Consider the following 18,044-nt stretch of genomic DNA (forward strand, 5'->3'; position numbering starts at 1 on the left):
GCTCTCCGGGTCTCTTAATCAGCTGGACTCTCGCCACCCCCCTCTCTCAAAATTACTTGGTGCCTGGCCAAATTCAGCCCACCAACGCTGCCCTGGAAGCTCTTTGACCATAGGTCACAGGACTTCATCCTTATTGTGAAGGGGCCCATTATATCAGTCCCAACATTATAGTCTCCAACGGAGACAGACGCTCCAACTTGTCCGCGTTGGTGTCACCCTTGGCCCGCCAGCAATGGCGCCATGACATCACTCAGTGGTCACTCCTCCATGCAGTGGACCCGTCATTATCATTTAAGATGCCAGGTGGCCTCCCTCGCAGCTTTACATCACTTTTGCGGCGTCTACGACTCAACGTCGCCTTTACCCCTGTGTTCCGGGTTAAGCTGGGTTACAGTAACGGCGCTGTGCATAGCTTGCCACACCCCAGCTACGATTCCCCATTTCATCGCGGACTGTCACCGGTACACGTGTGAACGCCGTCTATTTCGACGCCAACTTGAGCTCCTTCACCATAGACCGTTCAGCTTGTCAAAAATGCTTGGCCCATGAAGCTCCCTGTGGAGGACTTGTGGGCCTTGCACGCGCCAGGTGCGTGACTGCAGACGACGGGCCCGATCGTCAACTTGTCGTTATCCCGTAACGCGCGTTAAATGGTGGTGCTGGTGAAAGGAGTCGCCGTTGTCGGTCTCACACAGGTGGGCGACGTCACGACTGACGCCCTGGGAGAATGTGCGTCCTGGACCGGCTTCTAGGAGAACTGTGTCGACATATGCCTGAAAGCGTCTGAGGAAAACCTGAAAACCATTTTTCTTTTAAACTGTAGCTTTGTGTGAAGTAATTTTGTTTGAATTATACTAATTGAAACACGGACTTTTATTTGAGAGCAAGTTGTTTTTGCATTTTAGTGCCCCTTTAGGGCATCAAGGTTTCGTTCAGTGTCTGTTTCATTGCGATGTTACGAACATGACCGGCACAGACCGGGAGAGAGAAACTGCGCTCAAATTGAACGGGCAGCACTTTTTGCGTTATTTTTACGAAATTTTCCGCTGGTCAGGGGCAATAAATATGACGCAGGTTCACAGCGAATGACATGGGAATTGCGTAGTAAAAAGATTGAAGGGGCGGTCTTTACAATCTCCTAAATAGAGCGCCTCAAAATGGCGAGAAAGCGCATCTGAGCGAAACCCGCGTTCTATACCTACCTCTGCTCTTATTTTATATCTCGATACTCCCGGTTGCGAAATCCCCGATCTCGAAATTCACGTTCTCGAAACAATGAAAATCAACGAGAATGCTAGATTGCTTCTTGAGATATGTCGTATTTAAAAACACGGCATCACCCACCCAAATTTGCGGGCTTACGATGTCTGTCCAAGTCGTTTTAGCGAACGAACGAACGTTTTAGCGAAAGCCACATTTTGTAGCGGCCGTTAGGCTTAGCAGGGCGGACGCGACGGAACAATATGTTGGTTAGTTTATTATTAGGGCAGTCAACGTTCGGTGTTTGTATTTCCATGTCCTGGTTAGTCTGAGTTCGCTGTTGGCAGTTTCCCGCGCGCGACTGTGCATTTTAGAGTAAGCTAGATAACATTTATTTACGGTAGTTTATTTTGCAACGGGGATTTTGATCACTTTATTTCGAGGTACACCCAAAATGAAGACCCAAAGGTTCCGACCCTGTATCGTACGAACAAAAAGTGCGGCACGTTTTTCTTTTTCCGAAATTGTCGGGGACTTCGCAACCGGAAATATTGAGGTGCTCCCGTCTAAACCATGCAACACAACGACAGCTGTTCATAAGTTGAATGTCCTTGGAGTTACGCATACAGCAGCACGTGCTGCTGTATGGCGTAACTACAAGGGCAGTACAGTACTTTCACCCTGTGACATGCACTGTGCTTATTTCGTTATATGTAAGACCTTCGCTTGCACTGGATGCGCATGTTTAAATATCCCAGCTCTTCGCCAGGTAATAGTCGCGCCGTAAAGATAAAGTACAGTAAAGATTGCGCTGTGCCAACGTGTACCTTGGGAGCTTGGAACCCAGCGTTTAACCACATTTTGCGTGCGGAGTGGTTTGAGATTTGTCCCAGTGACAGGCAAGGGCGGTGAGTCAAGCGAACTTTTGAATTTTGCATTGTTGTTGCCAGTGTCGTCGAAGGGTGAAGGAGATGTGAGCTGCTGCCGCTGAGGCAACGGGAACCCTCCCTTCTTATTTTCTTTTGATGCAGCCAGTCTGGTATTGTTTCTATAAGGTTGACTTTTCCTGAATTCACACGTTTACTTTTACGAATTTTGATTACCGCAGGTCACACCTTTTAACGTAAGGAAGGGAAATCTCTAACTTCGCATAAACGTATTCACGGTACCGTACCTTCACTTCTTTACGCCAAACATGCTCCGAATTTAAATACGTCTATGTACCTGACACTTACACAGACAAAGACAAATTAATTAAATAACGTATTTGGGGTCATTCGGCACCGTGGGTAGCGTGCTTCACTGTACGAGAGGTTTCATTTCTTCTCTTTTTTAGTACAGAAAGTCTTCCTTGGAGTATGAAGCTCATAGCAATTACTATACCGGTAGTCATGATAGCCACGAAAAAAAGAAAGAAAAAGATTATTGTACTCCAGAATTGTCGTGTGCAGGTTCTGTCCTCGTGCCTTTTCTGCGTTTCCTTTCGTTCTGTTCTGGTAGCGTCAGAGTTCGTTTCCGTCGGCGTCTCCGCAACCGGTTCCCAGTCAGTTGTGCACTCCATCAAGATTGATAGTTCATTGGCTTCCTGTAATGGAATTCTGCGAAACACGGTGTGAGACACAACGGAAAATAAGCGGGACAGGAGCGCCGGTGCTGGCATCATCAACGTAGCGTTTTCGAAGCCAGCCAGTTGTCGCGGCATCATTACTCCTTAGCTGGCCGCTTACTTTACGTTGTGTCTAAATGTGACTATATAGCAATATCCGTTGCAGTGCTCCTTTCTTTTGTGGATCCTGCACACACAGCCTGAATGAGTTGCCAAGATGCGTTTTTGTTGTCGACGTATCGTAACCACCCTAAGCCATCGTGCTCTGCCACGCGAGATTACTTCGCCTTGACCAAGTGAGCATGACTGCTCGGGATCTGGCAAAAAAAAAAAAAAAAAAAAACGTTGCCGCGACATGACCGTAAGGTTACGATTGTACCCTCTCAAACTGTAGGGAGAGGTCTTCTACCGTGCCGTACCAGATTCGCACGTCATCCATCGGCCGCTACGGGCGCCATGCGCATACCATGAATACGGATATAGGCTTAAAAAGGTAGTCTTAATACGGATATAGGCTTAAAAGGTAGTCTTAATACGGATATAGGCTTAAAAAGGTAGTCTCGGATATAGGCTTAAAAAGGTAGTCTTAATACGGATATAGTCTTAACGGATGAATATAAATATATTTCGTAACAAATTAAATGTAATTTCTTCGATTTGGATTTGCAATCGAGTACACGGCTTGCGGACATATAGCAAAAACATGTAATCATTTTCGCACTAACTTGTCGTTGTTGACATCGTTAAATCGATGCGTTTTTGTGCAGCCATTTGTAAATGTCGGTGAACTGGAACGATTCTCACTTATTCTATTTCATCAGCTATCTTTATGAGTCTGCCGCAGATTGTCACCATCCTCCCATTACTCGTTCATTGAGGACGGAACACGATGTATCGAAAGCGGACAATGGTGGTTCAATCGTGCCAGGAAGCAGCCGCCAACGCCCGTTGACACACAATGGCGAACTGTGTTTTGTGATACCCATAATGCTGGTTAATGGTTGCGTGCTGCTGCATGCTTCCACTTTTCGCCCGTCATTTTGACGCGGCTCAAATGGGAACGGCGGATAGCGGAGCGCTGACGTCCCCTTTCTTTATAAGTCGAGCATTGATGAGCTCTGCTGGAAAAAAAAGTTCTTACATCTCTTCCGTCATTTATTTCGCAGTTTTTGTTGATTGATTGATTGATTGAAAGAAAGAAAAAATGGGGATTGTAGCCCTCATCACGAGGGCCGGCTACCCCAGATCACCTAAGGAAAGGAGTTTTTGTTGCTGTTGATTGATTGATTGATTGATTTGTGAAAGAAAAAAGTGGAGATGTTGCTCCCGAGCCACTCGGGACTGGCTACTCCAGGACGCGTTATTCAGAAAAGGAAGGGAAACTACTACTAGTACTACTACTACTGCTACTACTACTTTGTTGTTGTTAACATTAATAGTTCAGGTAGTGAGTTCATCCTTGTGCGACTCCCTATGCTGTGTATCATCTTTATTATGTGATTGACACGTAATATTATGTCGCGGTGAGCATTATGCCAAACGGCACACGTTTACAAGAAACGGAGCTACCCTAGCGTCATCCCAACGTGCCCTCCCAGACTGTGCTGCTTGCGTTCCAGCACTTGCAGCGACCCAATGCATAGAACGATCGTCATTTAGACGTGATGTGTGGAGGGAACAGATTGGCGTGATGAAACAAAAATCGATTTAAACTTTACAGTGAGCCCTTTGTCTGCTCGTACCACCCGGATTTCATTTCTGCTTATTGAGCAGGAGCGGAACAGCTAAAATGAGATCCCCATTTAATCGCTAATGGAGCGCTTTTATTAGCTCTGCAGGTCTATATAAAGGCATGGGAAGGGCGCGATCGATTGTTTCATGGATTACTTTGGATGTTATAGAAGGCAATGAAAATGGCTCGTTCTCGGCTGCGGAAATGCCTTCTTTCTGTTCTCGACTTCTTTCAGCGCGATGGCAGTTTGCGCTCGTATACATGCAGGTCATTTTTGGCGCTGCTCACGCGGGGCAGTTTGACGAGTTCGGCGTCGTATTTTTGTGCACGAAATAAGGTTAGTAGACAACTGTTCTTAAACGGTTGTTAGAATAAAGTAGGTCGAACTTATGGCGAGGACAGTCAGAGATAGAATGACCCGGCCTTTGTGTGTCATTGTTGCGACCTTTGTGTTATCCGCCGAGGTGATACGATCGTCTGCATTCGAAGACTCCAGAAGCAGACGGCGTCTCAAACTGTCGTCTGCTACGAAAACTGCTCGCTGCTTCGCCGGGATCGAGGGCGTGCACTTGGTCACATCTGGCTCTACTAGTATTCCATGCATGACTCTGCATGTCTCCCTGAGGATGGACGCGTCGAAATCGTCGACCCTGTAGGCACCGTTGTTCAGTAGTTACAGAATATCGTATTCCTCGCCCGAGCCGTCGTTCGGTGTCTGCGATTGGGCCGATCATGTCACGTGGTTTCCTAGAACTCGCCGTACGTGTTGAGTCATCTCCATGCAAAACCGTCTTCCTGGGTTGCGAGCTGGCTCGACCGCGCGTCCCCACCGGAGAAAGGGGAGATTGGGGTCCCATTGCTAGGCGACGCCGCCGCGCTTGACTCAAGATGGCGGTCTCGCTTGTCGGCGTGGCTCAGTGTCGCTACTGTGCTCCCTATTTAGTGACTCCATTGGTTTCCTGGAGTGGAGGTTTCCTATTTGGATGAGATAGGTATACAAGCAAGATTATATTTAAAGATGAGCGCCGATAACACTGACATAAGCATCCGCACTGTACCCGCGCATGTAACGTCCGCAACAGCGCGGATATTGAGTATATCCGCACATCCGTAGTCATTATATTTGTAGGAAAAAATCCACACGACAAAAGTGTTATCTTGCGAACGTTTTCACTGTTCAGCGTGCAAACCACCCAGAAACAGTGTCATCCGGAATTCTCCAGTAAAGTGCTGTTAAAGGGAGACTCCGGGACAATCCGAAACTATTATAATGACTATGTAAATAAGCTCGATACATCCTTCCGAAATGAGAAATACAGTTGGTTTGGCAGTCGGGGACTCGTTAGTTGCCAAAAGAGCTGGGAAGCTCAAAACGAAACCGAAACTTTTGAACGTTCCCTCTACTACCTCCTGTACCATGCGTGACGTCACCGGTAGTCTCGTGTGGGCCAAGGGCTGTTTTTCGGGCACGCGCTTTGTAACTTCTTCGTGTCGCGTGGATGACCAGTCGTCTGCTTCCTCGATTTCGCTCTAAGATATTCGCCAGCGGTAACAGCAAAACCTACAGAAAGCCGTACACGAGGAATACCGGTGAGGTGAAGCCCAGTGTTGCTGGGCTGCTTTTCCGTGGAGGAGCGCCTAATCACTCGAAGGAAATTATTCATTTTCAAATCATCTGGGCCACTTGGGGATGTGAAATTGTGTTCTCTGAAATATCATACGGTACGGATTGATGTCGCACTGTTACCTCAACACGTTTTTGGTGCGGAGTCTCCCTTTAAAGGCACAGCGATGTAAACGATGACACAAGTCGACACCGTTTTTGATTCTTTGTGTCAATTGAGGCTCCACGTGTGGCACGTCGACAGAGACACCTGATGCTTATATTTGCGGGTAGAATGCGGGTACCTGGGCGATCCGCAGATGTGCATGGTTTTTACCATACTTTATCCGCGTAGGTCCCGAAACGTTATATTTCTATCCGCCATCCACGATATCCGGGCGGATCCGCGGGTGCCGTACCCGCATACCTACGGGAGCCGGGACAATTCAGTGCGGAATAAGCTAGGGTTCCTCGCTTTCGGTTTTAACCAAAAAATACCGCGAAAGATACGCCGGTAAATTTTTCATCATTCGGTTCTAACCAAAAAACGCCGAACACAAATGAATGTCCGAGGAAATATCAGGGGGATTAATCGCTGCACACGTTAGATTTAAAAAAAAGAGAAAAAAGGACAAAAAAGAAAAAACGCTTTCACGATTTAGGTTCCACCACTTTGCTGTGGAGCAATGCAGCGTTTCTTGTGATGTCTCACAGGGGTTAATTTTGTATTGGTTTTTGGTTTTGAGGCTGCGCTGAGACAGAGTTCTGAAATTACATTGCGATTTATATTCGCCGATATCCGCAGGATAAACCATGTACACGCCGTAAATATCACCGGAAAACGCCAATTTCATGAAAATAAATAAGCACCGAAAAACGTACGCCGAATCCTCCCTAAAATAAAAACCGAACGCGCGATATAATAATCTTGCTGGTTTGCTCTTCTTTTGTTCTATTTCAATAAGGTATGTATACTTCGACGTCTGATTCATTGTTGTTTCGTTGCAGGCTGTCCAGAGTTCCTGTATCTGAACAAGATGCAAAAGGGAGGATTCCCTCGCCACCGTCGGATGGCATACTAAGTATGCATGTGAGTATATATTTCCAGACATAAACACCTGTTCTGTTATATCAACCGCTCATTGCTGATGAAGTGCTCTTCAATTGGGTTCGGAGTCCCGACCCGCTTTTACAGTCCCGGGGTTCCACGGGATTTCGAAATGTGGAATTCGGGATCCCTATTATCCCCAAGTATATTATGTAGTGCAACAAAACGCACAAAAAAGAGAAACTGCTCACTGCAACTGCACTGCAACTGATGTTCTATCAATCGCCTCTGATGAAATGCTCATGAATAGGGTTCGGAGCCCAGAGCCGTTTTTACAATCCCGGGATTACACGGGATTTCGAAATGTGGAATTCGGGATCTCGGGACGGGATCGGGATTTTTTTTTTTCTCAGCTATCCCAAGGTTGTCGTATAGGACTGTACATCGTGTTATCACAAATAGCGACACAGTGCGCGTTTCCTGTTGTCGCCACGTAATATTATCTGGTTCAAGAAAACGCACAAACAAAACAAAAAAAGAGAAACTGCTCACTGATACAACTGAAGTTGTATCACTCGCCACTGATCAATCAATCAATCAATCGCTCATGAATAGGGTTCGGGGCCCCGAGCAGTTTTTGCAACCCAGGATTTCGCAGGATTTCCAAATGTGATCTCGTGGATATTCTAGTGAACTAAAACTCGCGCACGCGAAAAAACAACAACAACAAACAAACAAACAAAGAAAGAAAGAAAAGAGGGAGAGAGAAACTGCTCACCGTGCAAACGTTTCGCCGCATATCATATTGAGCATTCGCACTATATGTAGGGGTATTGGCTTCGCGTTGGAGTGCGTCTCTTCTTGTTGTCTGCTACGGAATATTTCCCGCGTATATATGACGCTCAGCGCTTGTACCTACGGGGCAGCTAAAATGAATGACGTTTTTCGAATCTTTCGCTGGGGTACCCTGGAGTAAGTCGCTTGTGTGAACTGCGAATAAATGGAAGGGTGCGTTTTGCTCGTCTGTATCAGCCGAGTGTAGTTTTCTGAATAGGCTGTGTCCATTTTCACTTTCAAATACGCGTATTCGTGAGGATCAAAAGAACAAAAAAAGATTCATTGTGCAATACTTTGTATAGACTCATGGATCGGACGACACCTTTTGATTTCGCAGGAGTCTTAATGCTATACTTAGGGCTGTTCTCGGCTATGACTTGCGTGGTTCACATTAGTCAGCAGCTAACAAATTTTTCCTGTGTCGTGGACGATGAAATTGGTTCGATACCGGATCGCAAATCATATTTTTCTGGGCAGGGACGCTTGAAACTAAAAGTCGATAGGACACCGTTCTTTACTTTCGTACCACCGAAGAAACCGAAAATTTCCGAAAAAATCTACCGCAAAGGCAAATTTCCCTTTTTCTAGCAACAGACACATTTCCAATTAGTCTCACTGAGGCAGTGGAAGGCGTTACCTTGACGCCGACGCAAACGAAACTGAATGCAACTGTTGCGTCGGTCGACAAGGCGAAACGCGCTCTCATTGGTCTTTCCCCGAACGATTTGTCCAGTCACCGCGGGAGAACGTTTGAGGAGACCAATCGGAGGCCTGTCTTCATTGTTGCGCTTCTTGAGGAGGAGACGGAAAGGGTAGAAATTCTTGGCCTCCATTTCAATGCTGTGACAGAGCTGTCGAAGGACGTTGTTGTTGGCTGCACCGATTTTCTAATATGTTCGTTTCAGCCGTGTTGGCCTGGCTCGTTTCTTTTCCAGCAAACACTGTGCGTAATCATTTCTCGAACTGAAGCTGGAAGCGCATGGTGCGTATCTGAGCGCGAAAAACGCGCCGTAGTACGCTTGGCGCGAAATTTCGCTCGGAGAACCGGTTTCTAGGGCGTACTCGAGCGCGTCAGCAGCCGCAAGGCTGCGTTCCAAAACGAACCCCAGAGTAGAGTAGAGTAGAGTCACGTGACCATGGGAGTAGGGGAACCCGCGGGTAGGTCCTGGAAGGGGCCTGAGAACGATTCTCAAAATGGCGACAGTAGACGACAGTGACATTTGGGCCCCGGGACATCAGAACCGCTGGCCGCTGCTTCGCTTTAGTGTGACGGTGTTGACTATGGGGTCATCTGCGTGTGTTCGTAAAGCATTCACCGCGGTATTTACCGCGCATTCTCCGAGAAACGGTTGCGCTGTTCTGATCCGCAGTTAGCTCTAAAACGCGTAGAACCAGCCTTCGATCTTCACATGCAGCGAGCTGATGTGTGTCGTACATATGATTCCGTGCATGGTGCTCTGAAGAAAACATCAGGTCGGAAAATCCGCTGGAATACTGGAATTTCCGAGCGTCCTCCACGATGCAGCCGAGACAAGCTCTCGGGTTGACCCGAGTAAGTTCTGGAACGCAGCTCACGGAGACGGCAACGTGGCAGTCACAGCGTTGGCATGCGTACCAAGCTGGAACCATACGGGGCATATAGCAAGGCGTCGCGCTGGCGGATGTTTCGCCGTGAAATACGCGCCATGCGGTTCCACCTTGAGCCACATGCGTAAAATGTCGTCGCGTTTATTGTAATAGTAAAAGATGAAGTAAAACGAGAGAAGATTGAAGCAGTGGACGGTCTCCTGTGGCCGAAGAATGACGTAGTTTTATTAAGTCCTCAGTCCCAGCGACCCATCTAATACTTTGCTCTCCTCGACGAACTCGTGCACCCTCACCGCATCCCCATCCTTCATCCTCTATCCTCCATCCGTCCGTCCTTTGTGTTTTGTGATTTTTTTTTTTTTTTTTTGCTATAGTCGTGGCGACGCCCATGTCTGTGTGGCCTACAACGGCGAGCCTATCCTGCCATTACCCCCCCTCTCCATTTCATGCGTCGACACAGCTTCGTCTTCCTTCGTAGCACCCTTTACAGTAATAACCGAATGATATCGCGGCAAAACGCGGGAACGTTTCCAATAAATGTATACCAGGCTTCGTTTGCCAATGTCAAACAGTACGACAGAACTGGGAGTCTGTCGCAATTCCGTTGCTCATACGTCGAAGGATATTGAGAAAGCGATACAGAAAACCCTCCACCCGCGTTCCTCCCGAGCATATAGACGACACGTGGGTTATATGACTATAGGGTTCCGCGTTTTTAGTTTTGGGCGGATTCGGCGTATGTTTTTCGATGTTTATTGGTTTTCAAGAAATCGTCCTTTTTCTATGTTTTTCCTGGCGTGTACACCCGACAGTTCGCGGAGTATAGAAATCACAATGTAATTTCCGCACGACGCACATCACGTTCGCTACGGTGGCGTTTTACGACGAAGGTAAAAGTAAACTGACATTTTTCCCAACCATCGTATTTCTGTATTGTTTTCTGATCTACATCAACTTGCTGATTTATCTCCTGGAATGTCATTTACCGGAATGTCCCTCTGTATTCGGTGTTTTCCAATTAAAACCGAATGGGGAAAATCAATCAATGCATGCACTTACTACTCTGTGAGGACATGTTAGACGCATACCTTCTTATGCGTGAAATGATGCAATGTTGAAATACGTAGCACACCGATAATTCGTTCGTAAGCACAATCCTTCCTGAAGCACCTGTCGTAGATTACCCGTACATTACGCCTCTGGACATCTTCAATCATGTCAGCATTTTGTTTTGAAAGGAAATTCCAGGAAACATATAGATGAAAATCCCAACTCCATCTCCATTTTTTTATTTTAAAAATCAATCAATCAAAATCCCAACTTGCTTAGTATTGGCAAAGACGCACAATAATGGGTTATATTATACGAAACAATCTACATGATACGTCACCTTGGATAAGATCCTCGTGCACGTTGCTAAAAAAAATGAAAAAGAAAATACGTGGACTGTACACTTTCTTTGCGCTCTATAAAAACGAATGATCTCTGGTGTCAGCTGCGATCGAGACGCGACACGGTTCAGCTGTTTCTCGTCTGCCGTTGGACTGGTGGAGGCAATACGCCCTTTCCGGCTTCTGATATACACCCCTTTCCGGGGCAGGCTTCGATCAACGTCTCCGAAATTGCATTGGTTTTCCCTTCGAAAAAACGTCCCCACAATTTTTACCTTCGGCCTCCTTTCGGTTGTGCTCTGTGTGTGTGTGCTATCGAATGCCATGACGCAAGGACATGACCTTCACAGGCGTCAGCTTCATGTAATGCCATCGTCAAAACATGTCATCGTCCGCCCTCGCTATGAACACTTGCGGTCATTTCACTCACGCTGTCCTTAACTACGTAACATGAAAAACGGTTAGGAGCAACTAATATTTATTCGAACAAGAACTTTCGTGCAAGAGACTGCACTTCTTCAGGTTACACAACTAAGTGCAACTTAGTTGTGTAAGGCACTTAGTTGTGTAACCTGAAGAAGTGCAGTCTCTTGCACGAAAGTTCTTGTTCGAATAAATATTAGTTGCTCCTAACCGTTTTTCATGTTACGTGTGTGATTCCCTCTTCGCGGGCTCATTGACAGTGTTTTTTTTTCCCTTTTCGACGTGTCCTTAACTACTATAAAAACAGCATAAAAATGGGGGGTAGGCTGTGTCGGGACACGGCCGCTCACAAGGGGTGTGAATGGAGAGAGCTCAAATAAGAACGGTAAGTTTCAATTTCAGTAGCGCGGTATGACTTTTGTTCCAGTGTTTAGTACATATTTATTACAGTAAACCAAGGAAATGCAATAGTTTTATATTATAGGGTTGTTGCTGAAACAAAGTCTGTGAGGAAACGTTACAGCTATACAGTCGATAGTTTTGGTTCGGCGAGTGCGGTATCATGGGCGGACGAGTTTCGTCTCACCACACTGTTCTACAAAGGACGACGGTATACCGGTAGGGAGTGGCTTTTTCGGGTTAAATGCCTTTCTCACATTCGGGGGGTAAAAATCGGGCGCTATTTTGAAATCTCTAATTCGGCGAGAAATCGTGCGATAATTGTGCCTTCGGGTGTTATCGTGTGTTTTTGTTTCTCCTCTTGTCTATTAAGTCGTTTCCTAATATATATATATATTTTTTTCTTGTTGTTTTTTGCGGGATCATGACCTTCCAGCGGTAATTTCCGGAGGCATAGACAGTGTTGGCACACATGGGTGTATTGCTGGGAACGTAAGTGACCCGCTCTTACACTCTTACCGCTGTTACACGTGGCGACCTTTGTTCGTCTTCAGTGGAAACGTGACTTGAGGATTTCATAGTGACTGGAATTCGGGGAGAAATCTGGTTTAACCCGAATTGGTCGGAGGTCAGTTCGGGGGGGGGGGGGGGGGAATAACCGGGCGGAATCGGGTTTAACCCGAAAAAGTCACTCCCTAGGTATACGTGAGGTAAGACATGTAATTGAGGGGGCGCCGACATTTAAAAGCTCACCGTACAAAAGCTCACCGCTTTACTTGCCTCTTCTTTTGCAACTGCTTTCTTTATTACGTTCTTGGCCACAAACAAAAATCATTAGGCCAATCAAAGTCTCACTCTTTCAGTTGGCTGAGAGGGAAAATGAACTTTTTGCATCTGTCGAGGCGACTGATCAAGGTTAGGACAGGAGAGCTTTTTTATGGTATGCAGACGGACGAACCGAATGGTATAGGCATATAGGCTCGATCCTTATTTCTGCCAGACATACGTCACCTCACTCGCGAGCGCACTGCATGTGGTTGTAGATCCCGATGGTGATTGGGCGACATGTCATTCATATGGACGTCCATAATAGAACCGGAAGTCGTTCTTGTCGTTCACCATGTGCCCTCGATAGCGGTAACTCTACTCAGAGCAACGTAAACGTGCTGATGCTGTTGACTAGAGCCCTGCGCGGATGAGATTTTTGGCATCTGACCCGCATCCGCGCGCACGTTACCGCATCCGAAGCATACACAAGAGTTTACATCCGCATCCGATCCGCTGAGCAAAAGCACCATCCGCATCCGATCCGCAAAATCCGCACGTTTCGAAGGACGCGTAGAGACCGCCGGAAGCATGTTGGTATAATTTCGGATGTCTCCATGCTGTCACGGAAGGACTCTCGACGAAAAGCAAAGGTAAACAATTTCAATAAACGCGATATGGAGAGACTTGTGGAACGCGTGGAACGCTACCTCGCCGGTGCTCGCGTGGTTCAAGAGACTCGGCAAGGACAAATAGGCCTGCAGGCACTTCCCATGGGAAAAGGTTGTGGCGCAACGGGTTCGAGACGCCAGAATACCCCCTCTCCCGTCTTGGCCGTGCATGGTCAAAGGTGAACCCGGGCAATACAAATAAATTGCATCACGCGGTGTATCCGCGTCCGATCCGCTACCGACCTCGCGCCATCCGCATCCGATCCGCACACCTCAGAGTGCTAAATTTTCATCCGAATCCGCAAGTATCTTGCGGATATCCGCTTCCATCCGCGGATGGTGCAGGGCTCTACTGTTGACTGCTGTCGTACGTTTGAAGACTACCTGATGAAACGTACCTCCCTGTGTGCTGATCGCGCACGCCGGAACGACACAGTTTTACTGCGACCGATGCTGATAGTGCGCTTACTTTGATGGGCGTCCAGTCACGACTGAGGGTGTTGCTGAGAACGTGAGGTCGGGGTTTGAGTCGAAACTTGCGACCGATATGGACGTTTCCAAAGTAAGTCCATGTTCACGATGCGCTCAGTCGACCCACCGGTTTATTAGTAGAGTGTTGCGGCTCGTCGTCGCCGTCGACATTGAAATATTCATCCTCGAGGGTCTCTATATACTTGAGAACGCCTATGGCGCCGCTTACGAGGCCGTCCCCGTTGTCTAGGTTAGTGGTGATCATGGTCTGGTAATCGGTCGCAGGAGAGATCATGTACGACAAGCCGTCGCACACCGCTACAGTGATATGTTTATTCTTGGTTACATGGGTTACAGGGTACAAGTTACGTGCTACACGGTTCGTGCCGCAAGCCGCATGACTGCGTTGTTGTGTCTTGCGGACTTCGGAACGGTGAGAGCGGCGGCGCTGATGTTGCTCTCCGGCGCAGCCCGGTTACATTGCAGCATCTTCTGCAGCTTATGCCTGCCAAAGTTTCTTTTAAAGTTTCTCACGCTTTCTTCTGCGGGTCTCCATTCCTTCATTCTCCTATAGAAGTCGTTGAGGGTAAAAAATCCGGTTTGCCAGTGACATCTGCTCCATATTCTCTTCGAGTTCTTTCTTCTCGGGCTTCCGTTAAGTCTTGGCGTTGTAATCCATTCCTCGTACGATTTCGCCGCAGATAGTCCGACGCCTTGTTGTAGTGATTGAATTGAATCCCAAAAGGGTGCCCATGACGGTCCAGCGAACCGTTCAGCTTGCAGACTCTCGTGTCTCTGTGTACTGTCGTTCTGCAGAGTACAACTGGCTTCAGAAATCATTCGCTCACCATCCGGAACCGATGACCGGTAACGCTTGACACTGACACTGAGCGTAGCTCGGCTTATACAAGTGTTCGTCGCAAGATCCCGCCTCTTTCTCCATCTCATCTTCAGTGATGGCTGCTATATATGTGCGGTGCAGGTCAGCCAGGAGAGACGACTTGCGGTTAGCAAGTCAAGCTTGAGCCGCAGTTCCATCCAAGGCGGGGGCGTTCCACGCAATGCAGTCATGTCTTCTGCGAGCTTCGTGATGCAGGAACGAATAGAGGCTCCAAGTTTCCTGCACCCTTCCTGGGGTCCTCCCGGGAATTATTGAGACAACGGTTCCCGGGTTTCGGCACCAAAAATGCAAGGAAAGGACTCGGGAACGATAACGAACAGCTCTAATGCAGAATAGGTGATCCACGTTTTTCTTCAAAAACAAAACATTAAAAAAAAAAAAAAACGCTATCCGTATGTCACGAGCCTCTTCTTCACCTTCTTACATACGTATAGCGGATCGATGTTGCGGTCGTCACCTTTTTCGACAACCGTCTTATTGGCAGACGCCTAAACATGCGCCCTATATACGTATGTGTCTGTGCGCGGTTTATATTTTATAACATTTTAAAATAGTCTATATTTTCGGGACGCTGAATTTTTGAAACTGACATCACGATGTATTAGATGTATTCGCGTTGAGACGTTTAGGAACTAGTTCTGGTTTTAGCATCAGAAATCATGTCTGCTCCCAGCCTTGGACCATATTTAAGATGTACTTGGAAATCTCATTTTCGCTGGCACTGTTGACCCCAAGGCTGTACTTCGCGTACTGTACTGTTCGGTAACACAGCGTTTGACGTGACGTGTCCAGAGAACCGAGAGGTGGTAAGACGCTTGCCATAGTAGTAATAAAACAGCATATATGCAGGCAAGATGGTGGACAAACTCCATGTCAAACAAACCGGACCACTGGGCGAACACTGAAGAGAACACAAGACGGCTGAGCCGCTTTGGCAGCTTCAGCTGTGCCGCCTTGTCGCGTTATCTTCAGATTTCGCCCATTTACCATGCAGTAATTGAATAAGGTGCCTGCAAACAGCAGTGCGTATACAGAAATGCTGCGCACGCCTCAGCGGTGTTCGGAACATTCAAATCAGCGTTGCTGTCAAAGTCTGATTATGTTCGAAGCGCGTGAGAGTCTGGTAACATCCGTTTGCTAATGTGGGGTGTACAGCCCTATATGCGGGATCCCGCAGAAACCAATCCGGACCGACAAGTTAAACAATGATCGACTTGTCGAATGAGTCATATCAGCAGCATAGGCCGAGTGGATACAAGCGCCCCCTCGTTGGTCGTAGCCAAGGTCGTGCTGAAGACTGGATAGGTGGTGGGTTCGAATCCTACCACTGGCTGAAGCTTTTCCTGCAGACTTTCCAGACGAATGCCGGCACAGTTCCCCTTTGAAGTCGGCCCAGGACTTATACTGACCTTCCTGTCCCCCACTCCTTCCTGCTGTCCTCTCTCCATCTGTCCACATCTGTACGCCGCTCATATAGCCACAGTTGCTTCGCGGCGCTAACACGGAATGAAAAAAAAAAACAACGATCACAAATGAGACATATGGATTCAAATTCAGTATCTCTTGACGTGTGCAGGCACTGCAGGATGCTGATGAATGTTCCTGATGAGTCTCTTCTTCAAGCATTCCGGTTCCGCGAGCCTTTGTCCTGAGGTTCCGCCAACGGGACATACTGTTCAGCACCCGCGAGTGTCGCTTGACAGCGTATACCAAAGGTGGCTGTCGGACAGCCTTGTTATCAGACGGTGCTCGACGTTTGATCGTTGGGATTGGGATTGAAATCGAGATCGCAGGACGAAGACGCCAGCCGCTGCTGTCTTCATCTTTGTTGGCTCCACCCGCAACTGCACCCGATAATTTCGCCGCACCACGCTTTTGCTTTTCTCTTATGTTTCGAAAGCATTAAAAGCAATTGGAAAGTCGGAAGTACTTCGGAGAAACTTCGGAGCTACTCTGCTGCCCACATGGACTTTGTTTTCTCAAGCATCAGTGGCAACCCACTATGGGTTATCGTCGGGGAAGTATTGTGAAACAGTTTAAAGAATCCGGTAAACCTCAACCGTCGTCTTGCGACGAAACCATAAACGATTAAATAATCAGTTATACAGAATAAAAATTTCGTACTACATCTAGTTCACCTCACACGCCTCTTCACACTTGCCCCAGTGAAGTGTAGGCCCCTTGAGGTCGTGCTGGCACGATTATGGGTTCCCTCGGATAACATATAGGTTGAGAACCACTGGTCTAGATATACAGGGTGTCCACGCTATGTGTGAACAGATTTTTTAAAAATATATATAACACTTTTTCCAAGATGAAATCAATTGCAATATAGCATATGCACTCTCTAGCAGTGCATTAGCAAACTCCAAAGGCAATGTCTTAATTAAGTTTCATTAATTAACTTTTTAATTATAAAAGCTACAAAGTTGTCCCAATGAGAACATCTGTTCCTTTCGGTCACCTTATATCGTAGCCGTTTTCAGAACAAAAATCCGTTCGATAGATCGCCCGCAAAAAATTCGTGAAGGAACGCCATTTTTTTCTTTATTTTGTTCATTGCGCTTCTTAGAAGACGCGTATTTCCCAACGGGAGAGGGGGAAGGAGCACAGCGCCACCTCATGCGTCGAAGGTGAGCTTTAACTTGCGGAAACAAAACAAAAACAAATGTATCGAGTGACTCTATCGGAACTGGCCTTATCTTGGGTTGCATTTTCTGTTTCCTTTTAGTCTTTTTCCAGGACGCGAGAGGCGATAGTGTGCTCTTTCTCCCTCTCACATTGGAGATGAAAGAAAGACGCGTCTTCTAAGAAGCGCAATGAACAAAAAAAAAAAAAAAAAGGCGTTCCTTCACGAAATTTCTTCACGAATCTGTTCACACTTAGCGTGGACACCCTGTATATACGCTTGTGAAAGACCGAGCTTCCCATGACTACAGTCAGCCTTGCGCGGAGCTACTTTCGCTCGTACCGTGTCGTTATTTGTTCGCAGGACACAGCTAATGAGGTGCGGTCGCGATGTGGAAATCGTGCGCAGAATTCAGAGCACTTAATCCCTAAATTTTAATTACTGCGGACCGCCGCGGAGGACGAGCACAGGAAGGGGGTGACCGCGACGCCAACTTCGGGCTTATAGATAAGAATCGCGCAGAACGTCCAATTCGCGGCAGCGTGGTTTGTGCCAACGTCAATTCATCACCGTCGTCGAGCTGAAGTTTAAAGGGTTGGTACGTCAAGAACGTTTCCATAAAAAATAAAATAAAATAAAGAAATACAAAAATCAAATGAAACGTAGTAAAGTGACAGGTACTATTCGCAGTGCAGAATTCCCTCAAATATGCTGCCACGAAAACAGCTTCGCTTTACTGCACCCGTTACTTAGAAAATGGCTAGTCTTAATTTCTGACGCG

The 18,044-nt window shown here is 47.1% G+C and overlaps 1 protein-coding gene across 3 annotated transcripts in view; it reads left to right on the forward strand.

The window, feature by feature from the left end:
- Positions 1–18,044, forward strand: part of LOC135400370 (beta-1,4-N-acetylgalactosaminyltransferase bre-4-like) — a 112,443-nt gene that overhangs the window by 73,495 nt on the left and 20,904 nt on the right. Inside the window, exons 1-2 of one of the 3 annotated variants that reach the window (XM_064632215.1) lie at positions 2,054–2,108; positions 7,150–7,231. The gene's annotated coding sequence lies outside the window, so the exon portion shown is untranslated. Of the gene's footprint in view, positions 1–2,053; positions 2,109–7,149; positions 7,232–18,044 lie in introns of those variants that run through there. The other 2 variants (XM_064632214.1, XM_064632216.1) reach the window with 2 other exon arrangements.

Source organism: Ornithodoros turicata, chromosome 7 (genome assembly GCF_037126465.1).
Source record: "Ornithodoros turicata isolate Travis chromosome 7, ASM3712646v1, whole genome shotgun sequence".
Classification (NCBI taxonomy): domain Eukaryota; kingdom Metazoa; phylum Arthropoda; class Arachnida; order Ixodida; family Argasidae; genus Ornithodoros; species Ornithodoros turicata.